The sequence below is a fragment of the Aulonocara stuartgranti genome, assembly GCF_965226115.1.
Source record: "Aulonocara stuartgranti genome assembly, chromosome: 12".
Classification (NCBI taxonomy): Eukaryota; Metazoa; Chordata; class Actinopteri; order Cichliformes; family Cichlidae; genus Aulonocara; species Aulonocara stuartgranti.
The window spans coordinates 36,658,539-36,684,399 of record NC_138948.1 but is presented as its reverse complement, the minus strand read 5'-3'; the positions used below and the strand labels follow the sequence as shown (position 1 = coordinate 36,684,399).

Genomic DNA, 25,861 nt, shown 5'->3' with positions numbered 1-25,861 from the left:
GTACGGTGGGCAGGACTCATGACGTCCTGCCCACAGGGCCTGTGCCTGAACAGCACACTCATTGTTGACTACCAACATAGGACCTGACGCCATACCTCGTGACTCGCCATCAGAAGGCTCGACGTCTGATGTGAAGGGATTACCTGAGGACCGGCCGGTCTAACGTTTGCAGATTAATAAACAGCGATTGTATATGTGTGTCTGTTCTCTTAAGAAAGGTTTCTCCTTGCTGTGAACTTGACCCAGTCTGATGCAACAGGATGCAAAAGGCAATTTGTGATCCCACTTTCTAAGTATAATCTTAGGCCAAAGAAGCCGCTCGTGACAGAGAGAGCAAATGTTTCCTTCAGTGAATAAAAGCTTCATCTCTGCCCTGTTTGATCTCTGCAGCTGCCGAGACTTCAAACTCTCCTTTCCCCGCAGTAACCGAGCCACGACTTCAGCTTTCTTTGCTTTTCCCCCCCCCTCTTCTAGAAAGCCAAGACTTTTTATAATTCACTCTTTTACTTGAAACCACACCACCCCTCTCCATCTTCTTTTTCCATCTCCACCTGTTAAAGCCTTGCGTGCTTGACATATAGGTTCTGCACATATGTTTGATCTCGGTGAGAATATCAGCTCACGGCCTGAAATCGCACAGTGAAAACCAAACAGTCGTTCTGACTCAAAGTGCCTCCTTGCTGGCTGAACATGTAAGACTTTCAATTCATTTTCCAGCAGGTTGAAAGAGATGGAATCAGCAAAGGATCCTTGGAGCGAGAAATCGCTTCCCTGAAGATGAGCTTATGGTTTTACATCGGATGTTGTTGGTTTTTTAAACGCCGGAAACTTAATAAATATGTAAAGTGTAAAAAAAAGACAGCAATTTGATTCTTGTTCTATTTGTGATTGTGGCATATAGCCAATCAGAGCAGCGACTCTACAGTGTGTCTCTTATGGCTTGTTAAGAGAGGTGGTGGTGTTGTGTGTGTTTGGGGTGTTACTGGCACTTCACAACTCGCACACAGAGAAAAGCGACACATGATTTTTGAAGCCTTTGAAACTGAAATATTCTTGATCCTTTTCCGCTACCTGGCCTGACTATAAATAAACACAGCGGAAATAACTTCGCGTCCCCACTTTACGGCCAAAAAAAAGTTTTAATTAGAGGATAATTTCTCTTGTTTACTGGCCTTGTGTCGTTATGTTCAGCAGTTTTTGGGGGGTTTCTTTGACAGTTGCTGAGAGGTGGTGGCTCTCTGTCTCTGCTGAGAAAAAAAGCAGCAGACGGGTATTAATTGTCCTCTCATCCTATAATGATTCATCACAAAGTGAGAGGCAGGCAATAATGGCGAAACGCCAAAATCACATATGCGTGAAGCTATTTCTGACGGCAGGACTCTGATCAAAAAGCCTGGTTTTGAGTCCCATGGCTTTACGGGTTAATCAGTAATGTAAAGCACTCATTTCTCAGATCCACAGTAGACTAACATCTTGCTCATTGGCCTATTTTAGACTAAGAAGTAGGGAGAGTTCACAGTAAACACACGTATGTGAACCAAGGATCCCATTAAAAGCAGCCACTGAAATAGAGGTCTGCCTTTCTCCCTGCAACAAAGCTGCCTTCACCCCTCATAATCTCCCAAGAGTCTGGATTATGAGCAGCATAAGTTTATTTTGAGCCCCGAATAAAACGAACAGTTCATCTTATATCCACACCTACTCACAAGGAGAAGAGAGGAGTGGCTGAGTACAGCCTCCAACTTCCTCCCTGGGTTCAGTGAATGAATGGACGCTCTATTGGGCCTGGATGGTCTGTTGCTTCAGCCCACAGTGGAAAATATGACGACCCAGCAGCAGGTAGGAGAAAGAGGCCTTCTGGGACAGCATAGGTGGGAGGTCCAACCACTTTACACACAGTATGGGTTTGTAAAGACGAACTGACACGCACTGACTGTGGGGTTAAGGGTTCAGCTCATCTGAGTTTTGGGAGCAAATTAAACTCAAACATTTTGCACAGTGTCTTTCCCGCTTAGTTGAAATGTGGTCACCACAACATATTTTACAAGCTTTTACAACAGCGTAGTCTACTTCTTAACTGGCCCAGAACTGAAACCCAGCATGAAAGCAAACAATTTAAAGATCTAACTTTCTGTAGAGAGAACCAAGGACTATGATTTTACACTTGATGCGATGCAGTGAGACGTTTTCTTACACAGCGGCAGAGTTCCATGTTAGTGCTCCACATTTTCAGCACCAATTCAAGGGTTTTTAACACTGCTGACAAATTAGCAGACAAGGTCACACAGAAACATGATAGTTACTGGTAGCTTTATTTGAGATGTCTTGTTTTATCTTTGGAAAACAAAACAAAACAGCAACTAGTGGCCAGTTATGCTGTGCTTATTTTTAAAGTTTAGTTTAGCTAGTAACCAGCTAGTCCTGCGGTCAGACAGAATCAAACTCCAGACTGCATCTGCCAACAACGGTCCCTCATCTGCTTTTGGAGACCCACGACGAGTTAGAAATGCGGAGAACCAGTTCATTGGTGTCTACGCTGAAAATCACAGAGGCTACCAGAGCAGAACAAACGCGACCGTAAGCAGCTGCAGTCCGAGACGCTGGAGTCTGAGTCCTCCACAGGATGACAGACTCACTGGAGAGGAAGCAGATTATATGCTCCACTGTGAAGGCTATAAGTTAGAAATGCACACGCATGTACATGTGCACATATGCAGAAATAGAAACTAAATCTGTAGGAAACACTTACAGATACTTTTTAAACTTTGGCATTGAATACGCAAAAGTAAAAAGGGGGAGAAATGACACAAAACTTGTGCTAAGAGATCTCCGTTTCACCATTTCGTGGGCTCTCTGTTTTTATTTGGATTTTTTTTTAAATCCATTTTTCACAGATGACACCACAGTGGAACTTTGACCTTAATTGCCGCCAAAAGATAAACAACCTGGAACAATATTTAAGTGAATTATTGCACGCCATCTCCCACAGTCATCCATCCGCAGCAAATTACCTGACTGAGACAGTGAAGGCATCGCTGTCTTCTACAACCTCTCTAAAGGTATACAGTCAACTTGTGAACGTTAATGTTTCTTTTCTGAAATCCACATACATTACCATTTGAAAGGTGGTCTGTGTCTCACTGCAAATGTGCAGAAAAATACACGAGTTTATAAATGTATTTATAGGAACCAAACAGCAGCCATTGTTCTCTTTTAGTGTAACAACGAACATGCAGTTTAGCAATATGTAACAAAACCCACATTCAGGCCCTTTGGTGCCCTGAAGCTCCTTCAGACAACAGGATCCCTCGGATGTCATGTTGGAGGTGTGACTCACAGAAAAGTTGGAAATTATAAAATTTTCTAGAGTCAGCTCATACAGTATGTGTTCTGATAGATTGCTACAACATTTGAAGAGGAAATGAATCACCGCATGCTTTTAAATCATTTCTAAGGAAGTACTACCAGCTGGTGCCAGGAGTTTGCAGACTGGATTGAACCAGCTATGAGCAACTATGTCTGTGCAGCAAGCTGCTCAACGCTAGTACTACAGTAGTCACTCAAACCAGCCAACAAATCACTACAGCAACACAGGCTGCAACCACCTTAAGGAAAACTAATTTGGTGGTTATGTCTTAAACTGGTCACTGCAGATGGCTGCCCCTCCCTAAACTTGGTTCCTCTGGAGGTTTGATCCTGTTAAAAAGGTGTTTTGTTTGTTTTTTATTTCCACTGTTGCCAAGTGTTTTTTTCTCATCGGGGCAACATCATTGTTGGGGATTTCACTGTTATCGTAAAGTCCCAATTACGGCTGGGCCATATTATACCGTTCACGGTAATACCGGTATAATGTTAGGCAACGATAGGAAAATGAAATATCGCGATAGAATGGGAGTAAAACGCGCATGCGCAGTGCCTTTGTTTTCATACGCACATGGCCGATTGTTGAGTGAAACAGATGAACCAGAATTGGTTTGTAAAAATGGTGCAACTGGTTTGGTGTTTGTCCGTCAGATACACAACAAAGCACATTTTTTTGCAGAACATGCAAGCGGCCGTTGTTATTGTCGTATTTGTCGGACTAAGATGCTCTTAAATCTGGGAGTAATCTGGGTCCTAAACTCCGTATTCTTCAGGTCAAACAACACTGCAGCATCACTTAGAGTTAAAAACTGTCTAAATTCTTTCATCTTTAATAAAACGATCAGCATTGCTGCTTTACCAGGTGTAACTATAAAGTTTAACTTCCAGGCATCCATGAAAACAAAAGTTATTACATTTAACGGAGTTAGAAGTTAGCAGGAAGCTAGCGGAAGTTAGCTCGCTAGTTTCGCTAGTTGCCTAAGCATGATATTGCATGTTCTGACTGAGAGATTTCTGAAAAAAATCAAACGCACAGCTCTGCTATCACTTCCAACATAAATGAAGACCGGAAACTAAACAGCAGTGACGTTTGTAGGGTTACTGAAGTTGGGCTAGCTGCTATATAATGATGTGCTACGTGATCGCTAGCGACACAGCTATGTTAGCATAACATAAACAGTGAAGCTGGAGGACGAACACTAACACTTTTCCACTTATAAAAGTTAACGTGAAGGTTCTTCATGGTTAGAGACAAATGCAATCGCATGGCAGGATGCTGTAAACGGACCAAACTTCAGTCAGGAGAACAACTGAGATAATCCATCCACAATACGAGGTTAGTCATTAATATACTGCAACAACATGGGAATAGAGCAGCTGCCAGAGAATTCAACATTAATGAATCAATGGTACAGAAGTGGAGGAAGCAAGAAGAATGAGTTTAATAAAGTTTGATTTATCTGACTGCTTTGTTTCGCTTAATGTGCCTTATAATCCCGTGCACCTTATGGTCCGAAAAATGCGTACTGCACACTGCAGTTTAATGTTGCAATGCACCTCTTTTTAACTTCAGTGGATATTATATATGGTTATGCTCAGGATATGTCAGCCCATTTCTACTGGAAATGCCTTTTGGTTAAACTTTCAGCAAGGAATTTGCATTTGCACTGTTACATTTTTATAAAGCTTTAATGTACATAAAAACCAGCTTCTTGTTTAAGTGAAAATAAATGGAAGGTTGTCTTTTTGCGCTAGTAATGTTGTGGAGTTGTATTTTGTCTCGCATCAATTATATCGTCGGTTATATCGTTATCGCAAATTTTCAAATATATATCGTGATAAATATTTTTGGCCATATCGCCCTGCTCTAGTCCCAATATAAAGTCCTTGAGATGACTATTGTTATAATTTGGTACAATATAAATAAAGCTGAATTAAACTGAATCAATGGATACAATTTCTTCTTCTCACACTCTGCATGGCAACAGCAAGGTAAAACTGAACTCCACTCAATGCTGCAGACTAACTTTAGGCGGGTTTATCTTGCACCGCTTTCACGCTGCCGTAGATGGCGTTTCCATTATTCCTGGAGTCACCCATCCTAAATTTGTACACCTTTCTAATGCAGGCACTTTGGATAAAAGCAGCACATTAATGCTCTGGGAGAGTGCCTACATATTTGGCATTGGTGGCTCCAGAAATGTGTTGTTTTTTTTAAAAAAAACAAAAAAAACATCCATTAAATAGCAGATAAAATAAAATAAAGCAGCAGAATGCACTGATACAACGGGCAGAAAGAGTGGCGTAATCACTTAGCTGGGATTATGTGGAGTCAAGCATCCCATCCTGCAGGGATTAGTCATGGAAAACTAGGCCTTGCATTCACTGTCACCTTGCCATGACATCACACTTTGTTACAGCTGTGACAGGTCACACTTCACACTCACACACCCGCGGTTCCATCGCCAAAAAACCCACTAACAAGCTAAAGCCTCGGTTAAGCACCTTGCCCCCGGCGTGCCCCGGCATTGTGCGCGAACAGCTTGTTGTGTAAACTCCTGTTTGTTCGGTCTATTCAAGCTGTTAGGCGTCACAGGAGAAAACGTCAGCGCATCTTTGTGTCTAACTGGCTATATTTGGAGTGTGGCACAAAGCGAGGAGTACGCTGTGATTCTTCGTAACACTGAGTCAGCTTCTCTCCCAGTTTCAAACTCACCTTTGCCCTGTGGGGTCAATCTAGCAAAAGGCACACAGCCTCATGCCAACATGACTATACAGGGGATGTGTCACTGTTTCTAGCCTACTGTTATGGAGTTTTCAAATGGAAATCTGCTCCCTAAGCATGTTTTTTTTTCTTAGCTTGACTTTAAAGGACACAGCTGGTTGTTCCATACCTCATGTGTCTTTGCTCCAACAGACTCAACATACAGGGAGTGCAGAATTATTAGGCAAGTTGTGTTTTTGAGGAATAATGTTATTATTGAACAACAACCATGTTCTCAATGAACCCAAAAAACTCATTAATATCAAAGCTGAATGTTTTTGGAAGTAGTTTTTAGTTTGTTTTTAGTTTGAGCTATTTTAGGGGGATATCTGTGTGTGCAGGTGACTATTACTGTGCAGAATTATTAGGCAACTTAACAAAAAACAAATATATACCCATTTCAATTATTTATTTTTACCAGTGAAACCAATATAACATCTCCACATTCACAAATATACATTTCTGACATTCAAAAACAAAACAAAAACAAATCAGCGACCAATATAGCCACCTTTCTTTGCAAGGACACTCAAAAGCCTGCCATCCATGGATTCTGTCAGTGTTTTGATCTGTTCACCATCAACATTGCGTGCAGCAGCAACCACAGCCTCCCAGACACTGTTCAGAGAGGTGTACTGTTTTCCCTCCTTGTAAATCTCACATTTGATGATGGACCACAGGTTCTCAATGGGGTTCAGATCAGGTGAACAAGGAGGCCATGTCATTAGTTTTTCTTCTTTTATACCCTTTCTTGCCAGCCACGCTGTGGAGTACTTGGACGCGTGTGATGGAGCATTGTCCTGCATGAAAATCATGTTTTTCTTGAAGGATGCAGACTTCTTCCTGTACCACTGCTTGAAGAAGGTGTCTTCCAGAAACTGGCAGTAGGACTGGGAGTTGAGCTTGACTCCATCCTCAACCCGAAAAGGCCCCACAAGCTCATCTTTGATGATACCAGCCCAAACCAGTACTCCACCTCCACCTTGCTGGCGTCTGAGTCGGACTGGAGCTCTCTGCCCTTTACCAATCCAGCCACGGGCCCATCCATCTGGCCCATCAAGACTCACTCTCATTACATCAGTCCATAAAACCTTAGAAAAACCAGTCTTGAGATATTTCTTGGCCCAGTCTTGACGTTTCAGCTTGTGTGTCTTGTTCAGTGGTGGTCGTCTTTCAGCCTTTCTTACCTTGGCCATGTCTCTGAGTATTGCACACCTTGTGCTTTTGGGCACTCCAGTGATGTTGCAGCTCTGAAATATGGCCAAACTGGTGGCAAGTGGCATCTTGGCAGCTGCACGCTTGACTTTTCTCAGTTCATGGGCAGTTATTTTGCGCCTTGGTTTTTCCACACGCTTCTTGCGACCCTGTTGACTATTTTGAATGAAACGCTTGATTGTTCGATGATCACGCTTCAGAAGCTTTGCAATTTTGAGACTGCTGCATCCCTCTGCAAGATATCTCACTATTTTTGACTTTTCTGAGCCTGTCAAGTCCTTCTTTTGACCCATTTTGCCAAAGGAAAGGACGTTGCCTAATAATTATGCACACCTGATATAGGGTGTTGATGTCATTAGACCACACCCCTTCTCATTACAGAGATGCACATCACCTAATATGCTTAATTGGTAGTAGGCTTTCGAGCCTATATAGCTTGGAGTAAGACAACATGCATGAAGAGGATGATGTGGACAAAATACTCATTTGCCTAATAATTCTGCACTCCCTGTAAATACAGATCATAAAGGAATTGGAAGGATCCAACAACTGGCAGAAATTTGCCTTTGACAAATTTTATTTTATGCTGCAAACATTCCATTAATTTCTCTCCTTGGCTGTTACTGGAGCACATATTGCATGGCTTCAGAGCACATCTGAGTGTTTCAGAAGCATTTAGTCTGCAAAAGGAGTTTGATTTCAAAAATGACTTCCTGGTCTCCTCATCTGCTCTGTGCAGCTTAACGTAGCTTCTGTCAAAAGCAGTCTGGTCACATAGTTTTAGGGATGCAGAGCAGATTCCTGCTTCTGAGACAAGGCATCAGATAGTTCCAGTTGCAGCCTTTAATGCAACACGTGCCAACAGACAATCAGACAATTGACAATCCACTGTGTTTCGAATCAGCACCGACAGAGTAAGAACCATATTCGGATGAGACCGGCCGGAGGAGTACACACGTGGGCGATCATGGCTCAAGAGTTAGGAGTTCGCCTTGTAATCGGAAGGTTGCCGGTTCGAGCCCCGGCTTGGACAGTCTCGGTCGTTGTGTCCTTGGGTGAGACGCTTCACCTGTTGCCTACTGGTGGTGGTCAGAGGGCCCGGTGGCGCCAGTGTCCGGCAGCCTCGCCTCTGTCAGTGCGCCCCAGGGTGGCTGTGGCTACAATGTAGCTGCCATCACCAGTGTGTGAATGTGTGTGTGAATGGGTGGATGACTGGATATGTAAAGCGCTTTGGGGTCCTTAGGGACTAGAAAAGCGCTATATAAATACAGGCCATTTACCATTTACACGTGGTTAAAAACAGTATTTTTTTTATTCTTTTTAAAAAACAAAAAAACAAAAAACACTATATTAAAAAGTTACATTACAAATGAGAAACTTGGGCAGTGGGCATCAACAGCCCTCCCCTGTCCACACATCTGGCTCGTTTTACTTTACATCTGGTCGGATAACAGCTGACATTTTGATGTCAACTCTCCAAAACTGTGAAGTATGTTAGAGGTAGGAACACACACACACACACACACACACACACACACACACACACACACACACACACACACGATGATAACAATACTCTCACTGTCACCTGCAGTTACAAACTGTTCTAATTTTTACAAAAGGCAGCACTTCACTAATGGCAATCAATTATCTGTTTCAGTAGCAACAGTCATTAAAATGCAACACACCAGGCTCCGCTAAAGACACAGTAAGTGTTTTGAAACCAATATCATAATTTTAAATGAGGTTAGTGTAGAGCTTTGAAAATAAAAGCTATTATGCAACAGAAATAAGCATCCCAACCTAATACCTCCTGTAATGTTTTGTTTAAAACACGGGAAACAGCAAATGTAATTGTAGTAGCGATCTCTTTGTGCGTTTGTTTACGGTGTGCAGCTGTTACGTAATTCGTTAAACCCCTATCAGCAAACCTAATTTCCTGCCAATGACGCCAAATATTTGAACTGCTGCCTTGTGCCCGCTAGCAGGAATGAAATGTTTTGTGGCTTTGCAGCCATATTATTTTATTCATGCAGTGAAGTACGGGACAAAATGTTACAACAGCACCACATTTATTATTAAACCCTGCAAACTGGTGTCTAGTTTCTCCAGCTGCCACTGTAAACTCTCGTAATGCATACTGTGTGTGTGTAAATGTATAAGCTTCACTTGAGGCAGTACTGTGAAGGAGTGTTGGATCAGAAGTTATCCTGTGTAGATAAATATAGCTTTATATCTGGCAACACGGAGAAATGTGCTGCATCCAACATACACCCCTGTCCCCCTTTACAAGGGGGTATGTTGGATGTGTGGCACACATAGTGCAATAGCCTGTACAGCAGTCCCTGGAAGGGGGGACAAGCCTCCAGCACAGACCCAATCCTCATCTCCTGAGTCAGTATCCGGTGTTGGGGCAGGGCCTTTGCCAGCTGGGCCTTCATGTAAACCTCATTAGGCCTGGCATCAAAGGAAGTGGCAGCAACCAAGCAAGAGAGCTCCTGTAAGACACTCAATTTCCTGTAAAATGCAGCAGGTGTAACAGGAGAAAAGCAGACTGGTCTGCATTACAGGCTGACGAGGAAGCCGCTGATATTCAGATTGATTTAACCTGTTCTGTGTCACAGAAATGCTCCTGAATCAACAGCTGGTGCTTTCAATATTTTCCATCAAAGACATATATGATATATATATATGGTTTAACAGTCTAGTACAAACAATGAGCCAACCTGGGGGAAGGGGGGTCGTTCAGTAACCTCTCCACTTCTCTCACACAGACTGTGATGATCTCAACAGTCATTGCTAGAAGACACCACACGGTCTCCCCGCAGGGATCGCTCTGAAAGGAATAAGATCCCATTTCCTGTGATCTTTGTGGAAAAACCCTACAAGTCCACCACACCAGATAAGCAGTATTTTATAGCAAAGCTTGTGTAGACAAAGATTTTATAGCTTATTACTATGTGCCACAAAGCTCCAGTGATGTTTAAAATGTGCTAAAAACACAACAGTGAGCCACACGGGTGGACCTGGGCAGACGGCAGAAATCTAGTCTATATCAAGTCAGCTGCTCTGATGCTGCAAATACATGAAAGATTTAATGTGGATCAACCAGAGAGTCTAGCAGATGTCCTGTTATTACTCTGTTTTACACTGCTTTACATGAAACTGTGCTACAGCATTGTGGCTGCTATAACACCTCTAAGATTAGCCATTTTAAATGTAAGTCTTGCTAGACTAGGACTCATAGTAGCCTTTGCTAGAAACATGGAAATGCACACTCACACAGACATTAGTATCCTAATACAGTCAGATCAACTAATTGTGTTGATTTGGCTGAGACCAATTTGACCTCAGCCCACATTAAAAGATCACCGTGTGAATGTGAGCACATGCAGCTCTGAGAGCAAAAAGAGGCAGCCCTGATGTGCAGGAGTCATCAGCAGAGTCAGACTCCCCGTGCAAGTCCCAACCCATCTGTTTCATTCAGACGCAGCGGAGGAAGGTCACAGCCTCAGCTGATGATCACCGGTCAGACCTTATGCAAGCAAACAGGCCAAATCTAACAGCTCGTGATATCCCCTCAAAGTAAACGCCCACGTCAAGAGGCCGAAGAGTTCCAAGATTTATTAATGTTTGCACTCCCCTGTACTTGATGATGCATTTTGTCTGAGAGGGGGAAGAAAAGATAAAGTTCAGCAGAGCCGTTTGCTCTGGCTCTTGAGTTTGTACACATGGAAGTGTGATAAAAATGTCCTCCTGGATATGGCTTGAAGATAAGGGCTGGCAGCTGGCCAGCTCAGTCAGAGCACAAAATGCTTGTGTTTTTTTTTTCCAGTCTCGCAGCCAAGATAAACTCCTAAATGGTACCAGCAAGCAACAATTACAGAAAAATAAAGCAATCCCAGATCTGCCGTGCTGTTTCTGCTTTGTTTTGTTTGTTTATTCATGATGTTGAGTAGAAAGACAAAAAAAAATGGGAAATGAAAAGAAACTATAACTGCTGATTGACAACTACCTGCCCATTAGCTGTGCTACTCGTGTCAATGAAGGAGCACTGTGCTCCAGTTACGTTGGGAAGTTAAAAATAGGCCTCGCTCAGTCACCACTTAGCCTGGCAATGTGGAGAACAGATTGCAAATGAGCGCAGTGAAGTGTTTGAATGGCAGCCCTTGTCGCCGGCTCTGCAAGCTTTGACGCACACACTGAATGTAAAGCAGCAACGCACACGAGCGATGGCTGAGCAGTAAACACGCTTGTCATGGATGAAGGGTCTGAACGCAGAGGTGCCCTGTGTGCTTACACTTTATTAGTACATTAATATTACGGCCTCTGAAGTTCCAAATCAGAGCTACAACTTTACCTCTGCTCTTCCCTCTGGGGGCACATCATACAGACTCGAACATTTAGCAGTGTGTGACAGCAGCTGAACATCCTAAAGGGACAAGTAACTGGTTACAGAGGAGTGAGTGTCTGATACAGCGGGGTGAACTGGTTATTCTGGGCTGTAGGTAATATTACAAGTAAGCAGTGCAAACAACTGCATGTCTTTTACAGTAGACATGCAGTTGCGCGGCTATTCTGTTCACAAAGTAAGGAAGTAAATGGGAGCAAAAGCTCAACACGACGCCATTTTTTGCCTCCAACTGTGGCACACGTGAAGCTCCACCCTTAAAGAAATGATTAGGTCATGTCACTGCCTTCATAAACTTTCTCCACTGTGTAGTCTATAGAATATAATTAGCTTCAGCTTCATGCATAACCCATTAGAAGGAAGATCAATACTCTTGCTCATTCTGCCCCGTGCTTCATTAAGCATACCGCGAGGCATGATTTCAACGGGGCTTGAAAAATGTGTTGGCAGGACCAGCAAAGCTCTCAGCACCGCACGTCTGCTTTAACACACAGCCCTGCTTTCTCAGAGGTAAACAGGAGCACACGACCAACCCCGCGGGCCACAGAGACACGATTATATTAATGGGACACATAAAAGTGTCGACAGTCACATATAATAAGTCGTCATTTTTCCTGCAGGCTTGCTTAATGTTGCTGCTAATCATAGTTATTTGTGAGGGCACTTAATAGTTCCCAAATGATGTAGAGAGGAAAAGCACCATATTGGAGGTGGACGGATAAATCCAAATATTGACAGCATCGATACCGGTGCTGGTATTGGATCCATCGATCCACTAAATTGTGTTGAATAAATAATTTTTGGGGAATAAAAAAAAAAATGCACGAAAAACTGAAAGGTGTGTTTTGTTGTGTTAAGTATTAGTGTGGACACAGTGTGATGATTCATCTCATAAGCCATGACACACCGCCCCCCCCCCATGTAAGCAGTACTGGCCCTTTCCTTACTTGGTATCAGCTCAATACCAAAATCAGCACTACCATGCGTGTCTTTGTCATTGTCACAAGGCGCGAGGTTGTGCCAGTCTAGGATGTGTCCCATATCATTGCAGGCTCTACAAATGTCCACATATGGTGCTGATATCTGTGAACTGTAATGTCAAGCAGTATGCACACTTTCATATTATACTGCATAGTCCATCATTGTCACACGAGCAGGCTCTGGAAAACAACAGCTGAAATGTGTGCAAATATGCAGCTAGCATTATCTTTCCATTTAAGAGTGTTTAAATATTAATATTTAAACACTTAATTTTTTTGTTCCGATTCTGCAGTTGTACATACAATGCTTTGTTTTGTTTTAGGTCATCTACTGCACATGCAGTCTATAGGAGTCCTTTATGCTTGTTGGGGTAACAGAAGAAGGTGTTGTGAGATTTTACAGACTGCGGACAATGGCGACAGACCTGTTTGTCAAAGTCTACAGGTCTAGCATAATGACGGGCTCCTAAAACCATGAGACAGGTGCTCAGATTTGTATTAGCAATGGTCTAAAAATATCACTTTGTGGGACTCTATAGTGTCAGCAGGAGGCTGATGCACAGAAGCTGGTTGTTGTTTTTTTGTTTTTTTTCCTCTTTAGTTCAGTTCTGCATATCCGTGTCCTCTCATTCCAGCTGTCACCACACCTCAACCCATGTCACATGAAGGCGGGCTTCCCGGGCAGCTGTTGTCACGCTCCCTGTCACCCCACCTGCTGAGAGGAAAACCTTTTTTTCCAGCCGCTATAGACGGAACGGCAACTCTTCGCCCATCACTATCCGAGCTGAACCGACGTGTTTCCTGACATCTAAGCTACGTTTGCATGCTTACTTAGGGAGGTGTGTGTGGGAGTTAAGGCAGCTGTACTACTGCTGTTTCTGCACTAACCTAAACAATTGTTCATGCTGTTGGTGTTTCTTTTAGACAGGTGTAGTTTGTGACTGTGATTTCCACTCCTCCTCCTCCTCCTCCTCCTCCTCCTCCTCCTCCGTTCTTGGGTAGCTATTCATTTGGGCTTTCAATCCAATCTGTCACAACATTGCGGACGGCATTTATGGCTCCCTGGTTGGTCATCTCTCTGTTTACTGTGCTCAGACTCAAAAACAGGGCCAGTAGTAGCCATCTCAAGCCAAACGCGCTGCTTTAAGAAGGACTCAGAAGTGAGAAACATGCAAGAAATGTGAATACATATGGATAATAAAACGAGAGGAATAAAAAAACCCAAAATGAAACACTGCATTTCAAGAAATACATATGCAATAGAAGCTCTCCTTTTTAAAAAAAAGCCCACGAAAACTTTGTTCGGAGAGTAAAATGCGACAGACGTCTCGAGGGAAGAACTGAAACTCACTAATAACATTCTGCACACACTCTCAGGGGGAGCTTCTCAGTTTGCAGCACCCAGCACATTAGTGCAGGCAGGAATATGCTTATAGGGACGAGAAAACGCCAGGGCCTGTCACAGAGAAGCTCTGCAACCCTGAATGATTTCATTAACATGGAGCAAGACAGATATGGCAAGGCGGGCTAAACCCACAAGCACATATCGCAGGGACTGTAACCTGCCACAGAGAGATGACAAAAACACATGCGTCCCCTCAGAAAGGCGGCGTCTCCACAAACCAAAGTGGACATTCAATCGTGGCATCGTGGGGGGGAGTGAAAGACGTGAAGAAACTTGTGAAAGATGTTTGTGGAGCACTCTGGACTGTGAAGCTGACTTCGCTCGAATCACGGCAAAGACTTTAGGTGGGTAAAATGTTTGAGAGGTCAATATACAAAAAGAACGCACATTTGCACTGGACGTTATTGTCACAAAACACACGGTGGACGAGGATATGCAGGATCAGAATGTGAATTGAATTAAGGAGAGCAGTGCGTACAGAGCTGAGTACGGCCTCGTACAAAGATCGATAAAACAAACTACTTGATATTCACAGATTATGCCTGTCTGATATTCAGTGATGCTAAAAGCCAGCGTCCTCATGAGAATAATGCAGAGAGACACATTACTGCTGAATTATTGAGCTTCTGTGGTGAAACTGCTACAGAAGTATTTTAATTGCACGTAAGGTGAGAAGCAGAGAGAATACTTCACTTTGGTCAAATTGGCTCCACACTGACAGATGCTGTAACTCGCACAATACACAGCTGGATCCCACACTGGTAAGGATTTACCCCCAGGGCCACATTCAGAGAAAACATCTCTAGCTGTTGCTGTAAAACAGATTCAAACAGAAATGTTTTCATACATAACAATAGAAGAAAATCTTCCTATCATCTTGCGGGTGCGGCCAGATTAAAGCAGGCGATCAGGAACATGAACTGTAGTAAAGTAGCTCTCCTGTGCTCCATGTTTCTCTGTGTAGATTTGAATCCTCTCTGTGTTCTGGGAGACTAACACTAACATCAATTAAACAGTTTTGTTTTGTTTTTTGATCCTTCTTGATAAAGTTGTCAGCGTACGCTCGGGTCAGCAGAGAAATGTAGCCACAGTTATAAAAGTGCAAAAATGTCTGCAGAGGCAAAGTAGGAGATAAACAGAAGGGACGAATTCAGTGGATCAGTGAACTCGCCACACACAATAGGGCAGCTGAGTGTGAGCGCACAATGTGCTCAATTTTCAAGTAAGGTCATGCTTTAAAACCAGCTGCACGAGCTGATAAATGACATCTTTTTAGTTTCAAAGAGACATGAGGGGTACTTCCCACAATATGACCTGCACAGGCCGTCCGCTCTGTGTCCTCCTCAGTCATGCTGGTTACCATCATTGCTGCAGAAGCAGACCAACATAATGCTAATGCATAGGAGGCGTAGCTTAAACTTCTATCCACAGCACATGGGGTCTGCTTCTTTTTGGGACAATCACTTCTTTAGTTTAGTTTGTTTTCAGGACCAAAACCATCTGGTAGAATTAGAAAAAGATCAGTTTTAGCCAGAGGGCTTAAATACATCACAATGTTTAGCTGTTATTTTCTAGAGTTATGAGTCTCAGCCAACATGATATGTGATTAATTGTATGAAAAGGCAAACAAGCATTCAAGAACATAAATTACAAATGAAAAACCAGCACATATTTAGATACATACTAGTGCTGTCAGCGTTAATCTCGTTAAAATGACGTTAACGCGTTAGCGCCGTGCAGCCCCACGCACGGGGCGATCCGCGCTAACTCGCTAACGGAGATTTGCCACGTTAGTGCGGTTATGGCATTAACGTCATTTTAACGAGATTAACGCTGACAGCACTAATACATACATATTTAGGTAGATGCACTTTCTCATATTTAATCACCAACTATTTGAAATTTTTAATAAAAAAATATTCTAATGTAAGTAATAAGGTGGGAATGTTTTGTGGTTAGATAAGAACCACAGAAATGAAGGCATTACTTTAAATACATACATTCTGATCAACAAGGACGAGCTTTAAGGGTTTCCAGCAGTGCAAGCAGAAAAACATTTAAACCGAGAACACCACACGTGTCAGTCTAGACATGGCAATCAGCCCTGGCCCTTGATGGAAGGACGGCTTTCCTGTCAACGGGAACGCTTTTTAAACAATTTAATTTAATTGTGTTAATTTAAAGGATTAGCCGGATTTGGACAAGCGGCTAATACTTCTACAGCCGTTTAATCAGGACTTTAGCAATTATTCACACTGCTAGGAATGCACACGGTGGTAGTAGCAATGGGGACAGGGTTGGGCGCAACATACTTTGAGAGCAACAAAGTCTGTTGTTTACGTCAGCTCTAATCACACGCTTTGAGGCTGCAGTGCAGCCAGGTCACGGAATTAGATCCCTGCCACGCGCAGGTCAGATTAAAACTCCAAGTAAGATCCTAATTTGAAGTAAAATGCCTCCAAGCGCCGACATCAAAGTCGCGCATTAATTTCTTTGGCTTGCTCTGTTGACATTAATGGTTTTACCAAATAGATCAGGCTCTCAAGTTGGATCACTTTGACGCCCTGCAAGACAAGAGGCAAAACAAAGAGAAAACGTCCTACACCCTGAAAGATAAGGTGGGACAGGATTAAGCTCCGGGCCTCCAAGTTCAGTTAGCAACTCCCACTATCCCGAGTTAGCGTTTCTCGCTGCTGTTCTCAAAATCTTTCTAACACAGCACATTTATAATGCTGTTTACAATGATAGCAGTGGCAGATATACCACTAGAAAGTCAGAGCTTAGAGAGTGAGCATATCCTCAAAATACGTTTTAAAAATGCACAGAACAGCTGAACAGCACCGACACAAGCACCAAAACCTGCAGATACAAAACAGATGATCCACTTTGCTGTTCTGAACGGGGAGTGCTTACTGCTCAATAATGACATCATGTGCCCAGCTCAACTGTTATGATGTCGCAATGTAAAAAAAAAAAAAAGATTATATCAATTGAATGACACACTGAAGTTTCTCTGGTCTGTACCACTGAACTTCCCCCAAAACAAGATGAGTGAGAAGTGAAATATTTTCTGTGCACAGACGCTGAGTCAAACTTCCTGTCCTTGTTTTTCGGTTGAAAGAGCCATGACTGCATCAGCTGTGCATGTACACGACAGAAAGAAATGCAGACTTTTCTCCAGAATTGTTCCAAAGAAAACAAACCAACAGAGGAAATCCACAGCTCTGAGCTGGCCCACTGTTCAACACTGGACAGTTGCGCGCACCGTCTCTGTCACAAATATGTCAACAACTTCCTTTCGAGAGATCGTGAGCATTAATTCCCTCCACTTTTTTGATTTTCTGTCACGTTGTGCACTAAAAATAGAAGTGCATCAGCGGGTTTCTTTATTGTTTTCAGAAACAGCAGCTATAACAGTATAAAACTATATAACAGTAGCTATAAAAAAAAGCACAAGTCGACTGCACAGTCTCTGAGCTGTAAAAACGATCCTCCAGGTTTAAACTGTGGTAATATGTAATAGCATGAAAAACAAGAAGGACTGTATTTGCCCGTTTGTTTGAATGCTAGAAGGACATCATAAAATATGAGAATGTACAAATCAGGTCTTGACGGGATAACGCTATAAAAGTTAGAAACAAAACTATGACATTCATTTTTTATGCCAGGCTTGTAATTTTTTGTTTACAGGTCTTTCTGAACAAGGACACTTTTATATGCTTGCAAATGCATTTTGGACATGAAATATGAATCGAATGCTACCTGTGTATGAACTGCCCAGAGTGGTGTGAAATAAGAGCATGTGACAGACATGGCAGGACAACGCTGCCTCTGTGGCGAGCTACAAAGGGAATGTACACAAGCTTCGCACAGGTGATCATGGCTCAAGACTGACAGCGTCAGAGACAAGAGTGAATGAGTACAAGTGCAAGTTTATGTTAAAACCTGCATTAGATCTGGGATTACCTTAGTTCAGGCAGGAAGGCAGAAAATTCAAGCTCCAGTGCTGCTCAGCTGATCTAAACTGAACTGCTGCAAACCACTTTGCAACCCAACTCAAGTCTAGCTGCCTCAATGTCATATCAATGTCCAGCTATAGTTCTGTGCTGTGGTCTGGCTGCTGCTCTTCCTGCTTCTGTCTTCCATGTATGCACATCCAAGGACGAGGAGGACGAGGAGGAAAAATAATAATCTTCCTCTGATTTTTTTTGTTGTAAAACTGGCTGGCTGTAACACAAAAATCACGCTACACCGACACACTGTCATCTTTTAAGCTGATATGATGGGATACTTGTTCACAAGCTGCTACAACATTAGGATTTATTTTTCTGTCAACCTTGCACGTGCGAATCCAGCATCCAGCATGCTCCCGGACCATTTTTTCTCTCTCATTACCAGATCCAGGGGTGCTAAAAGCTCGACTTAGTTGGTTGCTCGGTGCTACGCAGGCGGTTTACAGCAGCGGGCATTAAAATGTTTTACTAACAGCTCCCCGCTGTGTGTGGAAACAACCCTGACAAGAGCAGTGAAAGTGAACTACACAGCATAACTGTAGCGCAAGAAGCTTATGGTGGGGCTTTGAAAGTGAAAAGTTGAGATAATTATCTGTAGATGAAAGATAAAAGTAACACCTTCCACATTCACATCCTGTCTCCTATTTTAGAATAGTTTCAAATAAGCAATAAGAAATTACATCAAACTTCTGCACTAGCTTTAAGTAGATGTGTGAAGTGGTCTTTACACAGATATGCATAGAAATGATATCTGGTCTTTTTGGCTGTGGCAACTTATTTCAACAGATTTTTATAGGTGGCAAAGCGGCATAATAATGGAGCCTATCGGCTGAGCTCCCCAGATGTATTAGACGTGAACCGTTACACACCAGGTGCCTCAGCTCACTACACTTTCTCAGAAAGCTGTTGTGTCTAGCGTGTTAAGATGCAAAGTTCTGCTGTGAGTTATTAAGAGTCAAGGTCTCTCTCCCTGACAAAACAACAGGAGGGGAAAACAGGGTGGAGAAACCCGAGGAGGGAGAGGCTGGAGGTCTAAATTGATCCCACATGTTCCCCGAGAGGAGACTTTCCAGGAGGCCTAGGCTTGTTCAGCTGGTGGGAGGGCACAGAAGCACACAGCAAACTCTGAGAGCACCTCAGTGCACTTTCCCGCACTTTTCGCCCACACACTGCTGTGCGCCGAGTCCACATGGATCCATTTAGCTCAACTACGGCATCACAAGGCACAATTTACTCTTTTTGGCTCCACAAAGTTACTGCTTCAGAGAAACCAAAGGCACTTTAAATAGACACGGAGGAAGAAAAAAGTCACGAGCTGCGGTGGGAAGCAAGAAGAATCTAAAAAGTTCCATCCAACCATATTGATCTGGAAAACTTAAAGGCGCTCCCTCACTCGTTTTCACGCCGTGTTACATTTGTGTGATTCAAACATTTTATATAAAAGACTACATGAGAAAATCAAATAAATGCCCACGAGTTCAGAGTTTGGCCTGATTTAAAGAACAAAGATTGGAGCTCACCATGTGTTAGGAAATCTAGGAGCATGTTATTTTATGAAAAACACCTCCCTCTACAGATTAAGGTGCTTAAACTTTGATGGCAAACCAAACTAATAATAAAAAAAGTCAACACAAAGCTTTTAAAGAGCTGAATTAAACTGTATTTTGAGTTCTTTAATGCTGTTTAACAAGCTTAAATAAATACACAACAAAACTTATTGCAAAGCTGGCCCAAATCACAAAAGCCCACCCTCACTCTAAAGCTTAACTTGATCCGTTTGTGTGACGCGCAGAGTGGTCAGTTGCTCAAAGACTCGTGGTACAGTGTCCCTAACGAGAAACAACTAACATTACTTTGAGGGGACAACACAGCTGAACATAGCTTGGCTTGACAGACATGGCAGATATATGATGTTTCCCTGCCACAGAGGAAAGCACTGGTTTATGTTTGTGTGGAGGGTGTGGGGGGGTATCTTGGTTGTAGCTGTTTGCTAATTGTGAGGCAGAACTCCCTCAGTAACTATCAGCATATTCATTCCACGACAAAAGAAACGTGTGAGATGAATACTTTGCAGGGCAGTGCTACAGCTCTCTTCTTGTCCACCTGCACCTTCAGGGTCACATACATTCAGATAAAAATACAAACAAACTGAAAAAACTAAAAATCCAGTTTGATAAAAAGGAGAATTCAGTGCACTTTCATTTTGAAACAACTGCAGTATAGTTTCCACTGACAATAAAAACCAGTGCCCACCGTGTTTTAAATAGTTTTCCTTTGTCAAACAAACTGGAATGTCACATGAAATAGAAAATCAAGTGTGGTTCTCAACCTTGCTTAGAGCCTGCACTGTGAAAATTGTGCAGTTTTGTGCTCGAGACAAACACAGCTGAGCTGGTCTTAAGATTCCTGCTCATTTTGACCGTTATCAGATCAAGATGTACATCTGAAAGTCACATTGATGGTCCTGTTATTGTCAGCAGCTGAAAATATTTTAGAGATGGCGTCCAGATTCAGGTGATGGAGTGACAACTGAGCGTCGAGCAGAGAAGCACCGGCGGTCCATCCAAGCTCTGCTCGCATTTACGCTCAACACGATGCACAAAACCTATGCAATAGATCAAAGTCGTGACAGGTGCAACAACCGCGCCAAGCTCGATCTCACTTACATTCCTACTGACTTTTGTAGGCACAATAACCATGAACCATTAAAAATAAAATTATGTGGGGCAAATTACAAATGCTAATGACGAAGAAAGTAATTGATACTCTGTGGACACCAGCACAGTCTCGCCGACCTAAATAACACTTTATTTTTTTTTATTTTTTTACAACAAGTGCTGTTGCACACCGTTTACATTCTCCCTTGAAACAAAGAGCACATTCACCAAAACCAGTGTGGCTGTAATGAGCTAATATGAGCCACTGCAGTTTAGTTTCTGCCACATACAGATGAAAATAAATAAATAACAAAGCTGTTGGACTTAAATAGAAATGATCTCAGGCTGAAGCTCCATGACGGCATCAAAGACGCAGCCTTTCAAAGGAGTTTTGATTCTTTTCTCTCTTTTTTTCCATCAAATGAAGACATTTAGGGTGTGGGGACATCACACAGGGCCACGGCTGTTTGCAAGTGTAAATACTTCCCAGTCAACACAGTCCTTCACTCTGACTTAAGTCTGGTGTTTCAGGAAAAAAGGGACTATCTTTTGACTTCCATGTGGAGTAGCTGCTGCAGCCGCTTTGAGGCTGTGGGGAGCTGCAGAAGTAGGAAACTGGTCAATCTGTAATAATATTCCCGGCTGGGAAAAATGCCATGTGGTAAACCATAGACCACAATAAGAATGATAGTTAATCACAAGCTACCACACGGACTAAAGACATACAAGCTATCAGAGTGTAATGTGAGGAGAGACGTCTCAGGTGAGTTTTATTTTACTCTTTAAAAATTAATTTAAGTGAAATGTGGCCCCTTCTGTCACCCTAACTACCTTCTGAGAGCGGATGTGACACAGCCCTGCACTGCACCTGTCAATCTCCAAGCCCTCACTCCAAGGTGCTGATAGATGAGGACCTACAGAGGAAATTACAGTGTTATCTAATCAGACAAAGCCACACTGAACTGATCTGCTACTGCTTTTACAGCAGCTCTCTACAAACCACGAGACTGCACAGCATGGACTTTATGAATAGGCCGAGGGGATGTTTAAGCCCCGGGGAGTCTGCACGTCTTGCAGCTGCTTTTAGCGTTGTTAAGATTATCAAAACTTCATCCTCTGTGTAACACGAGGACAAGATTGCGTCTTATCCAGCCGGGCTGAGGGACTGAAACCTAAAGCAGAGATAGCGTGCGAGGACAGAATAGTTCACCGAATACAGGCAGGACCCAGGGGTTAGGGTAGGACTTGTAAAGAAGGTGAGCCCTTCCCTGTGAGGTCGGAGCACCAGGCTAAGCTGCAGGCAGGAGAAATCAAGAAAGTTTTTTTCAGTAGAAAGTAGCTGAAGATGGATCCTGATGAACTTGACTTACAAGTTGAAATCTGCTACTCCTGTGGGAATCAGGGAACATTTTTGCAAAAGCTCACTGGGCTCAAATGTGCAACCATGTTGTGAAGTACACATCAGGGAGGCTTAGCTTCTCTAGTTTTTAAGATTTGATAGATGCTTGTTCATAAGCGCAGACATGGAAAGAGCCATTAGGCCAGCGGGTAGTTTCCTTCTTCTGAGACATGCTCTGCCCTTGAGACAGCTCGAACTTGACCAAGTGTCCTCGATCGTCTATTTAAATAAACAAACTAAACCCAAATCAGTCCCAGCGTCATATGAGCAATATTTAAAGCAGGCCAAGATAGTCTGGCAACCGAGCATAAACAAGACAAGACCAAGAGTTGATTTAACTACAGCCAAACCCACTTCGCCTCGAAGCCAGTAAGGTCACACGCAAGGAAGGCAAATGAGCTCCAACAAACACGAATACAAAGCGGTGAAACATTAATGATTACAAGTTATTTTACTGATCCCCTCGAAAAAACAGACAGCAGCAACTGAGCAGACAGAAAACACACCCAGGATGAGGTGGAGGAAACATTCATGATGGAAACATTCAGTTGTGCTTTCAGTGATTCAGTGTTACACAGAAAAGCTGTGAATAGCATTTGGCTGAAACACCTGATGAAACAGAACCAAAGTTTCCCGAAACTCAGCAGCGATCTTGGATTGGATCCAGTTAGTTGGGTTGAAGCACGCAGCCTATCAATGGGAGGACACCAGTCATTTTCACTTCAGTGATCACTGGGACATTAAACGTGCACGACTCCATAGTGAAGCGGGTTCATGTCAGAAAGGGCCTCAAGTTAAAACTCTGCCACGTCAATCAAGCAAAGCTACCCACTGTGGCGCCCCCTTGTGGTGAGGAAGCAGGCGAAAATAGCTTTTAGAAATGGCTTTAAAAGGCAAACAAATTTGTGGCAAATATAAGGCGTGCAAGACTTTTCCCGCAAGTTTTAGTTTTACAATGCACGGTCACAGTTTCATAATATCACGAGATGACGGGTGATTAATGCTGATTGGATCTTTGGGATGGTGGGTCTTTAGTATTTCTGAATTCTCTCCTAGATCCTTCAAGATTGTTTGAGTGCCACATCTTCTCCTTAAATAATGTCTGTGCCAGTTTACATTTTTTAAATTGAAGGAACAGACTAACTACATTGTAGCTGCAAGAGACCATGATATGTCAGGTAAATTCAGAAACTCGAATCATGACATGCAAGCTAACCATTAGCACTGTAGAGTGGGCGTGTCCTTAGTTAGACTAATCTCAACTTTGAGGCTGGCTTAATGATGTGTTCCACATTAATTCAGAAGTCAGGATCTTTGAGTTCCCAGTTGGAATTTTTGTTGGAATGCCCCCTCAACTTGGATTTCTCTCTGGGGAAGTCGGAGCAGCCCCACCAACCCTTGGATTGTAGAAAAACTGAAGAACTTTAAATCTGTCCTGCTACTGTTGTGGATTTGTGACTTCCACAAAGATAAGCCACACAGACCAGGCTCTATCCATGAACGTGCTGCAGTAGTGTGCTTTTCCTTTCCTCCTTCTAGCCCTTTCTAGACCCTCTATAGACTAATCTGCACTCTCTTCGCCACCATGTCAAAAATACCCTTAAAAATCTTCACAAGCACCTCTTAATGAAACACAAGCATTCAGCAGGTAGAGAATGAAGTTGGATTCACTGAAACAACGGCGAAAAAGAGGAAATGTGTGGAATTTGAAGATTAGTGTGCAGCTCTGGTCTCAATCCCGGTGATGTTCAGCCTCCAACCATCACTACTGACCACCTCTCTCATAAATCACCTCCACACGGCAAGCACTGCAGAGCGTAAGCCTCGTCCAGACGATCAACGCCTGTTTTTCAACACATCTCCACGCCTGCTCTAACATGTTAACTATTAGACTTGGAAACTAACAGTCTTATTTCCAGGACATCCATATGGCATATGGTCAAGGTCAGTGATTAGACTGAAAAAATACTGAAAAGGTACAGCCATACAAAGCTGGGACACGTTTAGACACAGTAACAGGACTAAGCACCACAGATTAGGCTGCGATGATGACGATGATGCGATGGCTAAACCGTGACTAAAAATCCTAATTTATTGCCAGTATTTTTTGTGATGAGTCGTGGTCATGGTGTGAGGCTGTATAAATAATTCTGTACTAACATGTTCTAATTCAGTCTCAGTGGGAAACACAAACTGTCAGGCGTCAGTAAGCCAAACACAGTAACACACCACGGACACTCCAGTTGCCCATATGACACCAAGCGGTTTGCTGGCAGCAGTAAGACCTTTAGCTCACTGAGGCCCGGGAATAAAAAAAGATTTGTGTCCCTGGCTAGCTGCATCTACATGTGTGCATCAGGGACTGATGTAGTTCTTAAGTTTTAACTCCAGACTGCTGTAGTTTATGGATGTTTGCACTTTGGAGTCCGTAAATATGCATTAGATAAAAACTAGAAGCGTGTCTTTTCGCAAGGCTAGACTGAATTCAAAATAATGAAATAATGGACTCTGTGTGTGTCTGAGAATGAGGAGGCATGGCCTAGTTTGGACGTGTACCGCTCCCCAGGGGGGTTCCATTATACACGAGTCAATTCTTAGGGCCTTTTCCTGGCAAATGAAGGTAACATAAAGTAAAGCCTAATCCTCACCCTTTAACCATCTGCTAGGGGTAAACCTTAAAGTATAGAGTGACATGAACCCCAGCAAAAGACGGACTAATAATGCTCTTAAAAGATCTGTTGGAGGGGGACATTCTGATTTCTCATATGAAATCACAAAACACTGACTCTGTTTCAGGACTTGTAAATCAGACCATTTGTTTATGCAAAGCCCCAGACAGTACACCAGGCAGAGTTGGGATTTTTAATGACACAGCCCACAAGCACCATATGTTTCCTTTAGTCTCAGCCAATGACCTGACAGCAAGAGAGAGAGAGAGAGAGAGAGAGCAAAAACCACTCAGGGTGCAGATAAAGCATGTACTGTCCAGGTGGACACAAGCAATTCACACTGCGAAGACCGAAAAAGAAAAAAGAAAAAGCATCCTGTGCAGTTTTAATGTGAAAAGGCTACATTTGTATGTCTAAACTGAAATCAGTTCTAATGCTGCTGAATGAATCATCTCTACAGCCAGCGTGTCTCCTATTGGCAGCTGTGGCATACAGCAAAACCTCCCTCTGCTGAAGGGTGAGGAATCCCATTCAGCAGTTTTTTACTCTTTAGCAGACCATCCAAGATGGAAGCTGGGCAAGCTATCCCTCTATAGGTCAGAGGTCCCCAAAATGAATTTCAAACCCACGCCCTCGGGGTATTTTGCAGATGTGAGATGGAGCGTGATGCTGATTCCATTGATAATCCATTCGCCTGAGGCTTACCACTTGAGGGGGAATGAATGAGGGAGGGATGGTGATTCAGAGACACACCACTCTCCCTGCTCTTATCGGAGCTTCTTACAGCATCAGTTTTGACTTCCAGATGTAGGGAGTATGGGACATTCCTTTTCCAGGGTGGGGTGATCATTGACAGACAAGGTGATAATGTAGCAGATGAACCACTGTCAGCTTCCATGAAACCATGGAAAAATTCTGGAAAACTGATTTTACTGTGCCTTCTTTTTTAGCCCATACCTCCAGTTTCTCCTAAAGGAAAACCTGT

The 25,861-nt window shown here is 43.0% G+C and overlaps 1 protein-coding gene across 1 annotated transcript in view; it reads right to left on the bottom strand.

Annotated features, from left to right (window-relative positions):
- zdhhc8b (zDHHC palmitoyltransferase 8b) overlaps nt 1–25,861 on the bottom strand; it is a 62,760-nt gene that overhangs the window by 36,088 nt on the left and 811 nt on the right. The gene's annotated exons all lie outside the window — the stretch shown is intronic.